Consider the following 4799-nt stretch of genomic DNA (forward strand, 5'->3'; position numbering starts at 1 on the left):
TATTTCCTTCGTTGGTGGAAGCTGCAGAAAGAAAAACTCAACTTTGCTCTTCCAGAAAGTATTTCCAGTTGAAAATGGAAAATGGGAAACAGTGGGAAAATGGGACTAAAATGAGGCTCCAGAACTGCAGTGATAACAAGGCTATGGTGGAACAATGGACTCTCAGCAGAGAAGCTCACAAAGGTTAGCCCAACCCAATTAATTCCAGTCGATAAAAAGGTCATTGCTCTCTGTAAAGACGCAGGGAATGGGCAAGTCCAGCCAGTCACATTCCTCATTATTTAGTCATCGTCATGCTTCATTATGGAAGGGCTGGACTTTTGTCAATCGTTTCACTGCCAACACTCGCAGTGAAACCTTTACATTGCTGGGTCAGCATATAACACCTGGTTATTCAAAATTCTCAAATGACTTACCTGGCAGGAGAGATACCAAGATCAAGAAGGCAGTTCTCCCAGGGCGAGGCTCTGCCATTGCACTCCGGCTGTGCTGACCCCTGTGAATTCCATAAATGTGGGAATCTTGACTGCATTATTTTTATGAGGGTAGTGGTGGCCTTGTGGTTTAGGAAGTGGCCCCGTAATCGAATCCCGATCCGCCAAGGTGCCACTGAGATGCCACTGAGCAAAGTACCGTCTTCACACACTGCTCCCCGGGCAGCTGTCATGGCTGCCCACTGCTCACTCAGGGTTATGGTTAAAAGCAGAGGGCACATTTTGTTGTGTCACTGTGTGCTGGGCTGCAATGTTTTACAATGACAATCACTTCCCTCTCACTGTTTTTATTTCTGGAGGCTGGTTAGTCCATGGAAGTACCTATCTCTGTATAAATTGTACATGCGGAATGTTCTGTGCACACTTGTGAGAACACAGGTGATGACAGAGGTGAAGTAATAAGCATGTATAAAACATGCATAGAAATTTTGAGGCTAACTTGTGCTTACATTCTACAAATATATCCTTACTCTCTTACTTACAATGTCATGCAGAAGCTAATATTGTAAAAATGTTTATTTTGTTAAGATACTACTGTTGATGCAACATGCATCTGCAACAATGGTATTGCCAGCACATGCTTTATCAAGAAACAGTGGGCCTGGGGTTGAAATGCTAGTCTTTGAACAATCTTCAAGAAAAAAAAATGCAGTGTCAAAGATAAGACTCAGAAGAACCTGAACTAAATAAAGGACAGCCGGGGGCTGAAAAAGCCCTTCCTTACAAATGTATTAGAACTTTGGCTTGGACAGCCATGATTGTGCGTTTAACTCTCTATTAACGCTCGCATTATGGACTGATATTTTACAGCTAAAGGTTCTCTCCCTGTGCTTTCTTTTAAGATGTAAAAAGAGACCTTTCCATAAGAGACCTTAGCCAAACTAAGCTTGTCATCATCCATCCTCATTTTTCACTCTTCCTAAATTATGCTCTTTAAATTGGGCGCCTTGAGATGGCAGGTTAGGAGGTGGAGATCAAAGGGCAGCACCCAGGCTAATTAAGTGTTGATCATGGGCCTGCCTTTTGAAAATGAATACTTCATTTTAGGTGAAGTGTCTCAGTCTGCAGGTTTTTCAATGCATCTTTGAAGAGAAGCTCGGTGAACAATTGCGAACCTCTTGTGTACCAAGAAGAAATAAAAATGAGGACAGATATGACTAAATTTTAAGAAATAAAACTGCTGTCTTGGGGCTAATATCAACGGAGACCTTAATGAAACATTACAGTCTCAGATGACCAACTGTTGTCATTATTATTAGGCAACACAGTAGAATTGCCTTGCATGAATGGAATGCAGACTATTCTGGGATTCTTAATTTAGCGTCTCACCGGTGACGCTAATCACGTCGTTGGATGCTTCTCCTGTGAATTCACTTTGATGTAAGAACCACAAAGCTCAAGTTGCCAAATTACCTGTATTGAGCACAGAGATTGAACCAAAACAAATAAAGGGAGAAAAATCAATCATCATGGTGAACCTGAGCACTTAATTACAGCTGCTGTCAGCGTGTTGATAGCCTGGACACGTACGCCATCAGTTCGGTGGGGTACTGATGATGCTGTGCTTAACTTGGCCAAATGGGAACAGAGGAGATCTCTGACATTATCTGTCAACAGGAGGGAGCGGAGGAATAAGAGATTGAGGCATGCAGGAATAGAGTCTCCTTTAATTTCTAAATATATTACCTGAGAATGAAGGGTTAGTATGTTTGCACAGGCCCAGTTGCTGGTAATGATAATGTTAGGTTTTGATTTATCAGTCAGTATATTAAACCTTTTTAAATTTAAGGTCAAGCAATTTTACAATTTATGGTGGTGTGATGAAACATATCTCACATATAAATCAGAGTTATTGAGCGAAGAGTATGTAAATATGAATAAGAAGGGCCATTTTGTAAGTCAACATATATTAATAGTGTAATGTGAATATCAGTCAGGTTACTGCCACCTTACTTTCTCTCATCTGTTCTTAATTTACTGCCAGAACAAATCTAATGACACATTAAAGCATTCCTATGCCCACTTACATTCTGACAAATTCTTCCTATGGGCTCTTTTACTGGCCTTCTTTTGAAATGGCAGATTAAAAATGATTCCTCCCTGAATAAATATTTAGAAGATAAAATTGGAAAGGGTAGCCCAGTGAGTGTACCATCTCATTCACCTTCATCATGATTAAAGCTTTAATCTCCTTTTACGTCTCTGGTTTCATGAAGGTTTTGAATGCTTTCCTAAATCCAAAGTGGGATTGGAGAAGGGGATGCATGTTACACGGGGGCGAAGCTTGACTCTGCGTTGCGGATTTCTTTCTAATTCAGGTGTGTGTGGACGCAAGGCGCTGTGAATGATGAGACGCAGTTGTGTTCACAGGACAAACTCTCCAGACCCGTTTATTTACCTCCAGCCCCTGCTCCTGCCGTCTGGCCAATAAAAAGGATAGAACACGCATGGCAAACAAATGTTCAAACTACATAATCAGAAATAACACATTCAAAACACTGTTAAACAAATAACACACTAACATGAGAAATATATGACACATGGAAAAAATAACAACATTTGGTGTAGCCACGTAATCACATTTTGAATGTTGACAGTTTCAGTGTTCAGAATTTGAAAAAGAATATATTAATTTTAACGGTTTCTGAAACCAGAGAAGCCGCTTTTTCCATTGATATCGGTATCATTACAGTAATACATCACTGCAACCCCGGGACTATGAAGGTTGATTCCCGAAAGAAAAAGTGAGTGGGTGAGAGGGAGCTCTGCAGAATGGTGATTTTTTTGGACACATTTTCGATAGCTATTTATTTTTTCTTTTTGCTTATTTCAAGTTTTTCTCTTTTTGTGCTTTTATTTCACACACGATGAGGAGGTTGTCTGCTTGTTCTTACACTTCTTCTTCTTATTATTATTTTTGGTTTGGAAAGCCAAAATCTTGTTCTTACACTTCTTCTTATTACTTTAGCTTCTTTGTATTATTCTGGCTTCCATCTTTTGTTTTTCTGGCAGATTTTATGTACGCAACTCCTCCAACAGTTTTCATTTTACATCCATGAAGCTTTACACATTTATCTGGCCAATAGGGGAGAAGTGTGCTACTCCTTTTATAAGCAATCTGACAGTGCACTTCATTAATGGTATTTCAATAAAATGTTCCCATTGACTTAACATGGGGGCACTTTTTATACAGCCATAACAATTACAGTTTTGAGGCTATGAGCTTGCAACTTTCCATACAGAATCCTGGTGACCTCCTCTGGCAGTTAAAATTTTTGACACTAAACATTTGTTAAGACACAAAATCATAACTTTTTATCATAAGTACAAAGCATTCAACCCAGAACTTCATGACCAAAATCCGCAAGTGCTTTTGTTCAACGCACCAGCGGACTGCAGTCTCCTCTCGGAGAGGACGACCCACTCAACCTCTTTAAAGACACAGCAATTTATCCTGATGCATGTTCACGGCATCCTGTGTCAAATTTTAACCAATTCAACCACACTTAATGTCTTTCCCCTCAATTTCCTAACTTCTAGTCCTCCTTTTCATCACTCCATCCACCCATTCACCCCATGCAATTTTCAGAGCAACAATGATCACACTTTCAGCCCTCCAACCACCACATATTTCATCTATTCAACTAATTTAAGCAATTCATTTACCATATTACCATATTACCAAATTTAAGCAATTCAACCATATTTAATATAGGTTATCTCCTAACCCCCACCCCCACTCCTCCTTTTCATCCCTCCATCCTCCTATTAATTTTACAGAGTCACACTTTCAGCCTTCCAACCACCACATTTTTCACTTATTACACCAAAGAGTAGTTTGTTCACAAACTACGCTAATCTAGTTATTATTATTCCTTTGTTATATGCTTGTGTTTTTATAAGCAATTCAAGACTCCTCCCGCGTGCCACACCAATTTTTCTAACCTATTTTTCCCATTGGCTTTTCAATTACCTTTCATGACACCTGACACCCAAAGCTCAATATACCGCATCTTCATGACCTCCTCTATGCATTTATTTACGCCCACACACATTCTTTTCATGCCCTCTTTTTTCCTATTCACTTACAATTGGAAACTTAACCCGTTCCTAGTTCCACACATTTCGACATATTGACATGAAACTTGGTACACACCTTCACTCTTTCACCCTGACTCCTCCTTTATTGCTCATTTTTCATCCCTCCATCCTCCCATTCACTTCCATGAATTTTACAGATCAAAGTGTTCACACTTTCAGCCTTCCATATTCAACCAATGTAACCAGTTCAACCACATTTAACCT

General features: G+C 39.7%; 1 pseudogene; it reads left to right on the top strand.

Annotated features, from left to right (window-relative positions):
• The first annotated feature begins 408 nt into the window (after window positions 1-408).
• LOC114787255 (uncharacterized) lies at window positions 409-562 on the top strand (annotated as a pseudogene).
• The last annotated feature ends 4237 nt before the right edge of the window (window positions 563-4799 follow it).

This window comes from Denticeps clupeoides, chromosome 3 (genome assembly GCF_900700375.1).
Source record: "Denticeps clupeoides chromosome 3, fDenClu1.1, whole genome shotgun sequence".
Taxonomy (NCBI): domain Eukaryota; kingdom Metazoa; phylum Chordata; class Actinopteri; order Clupeiformes; family Denticipitidae; genus Denticeps; species Denticeps clupeoides.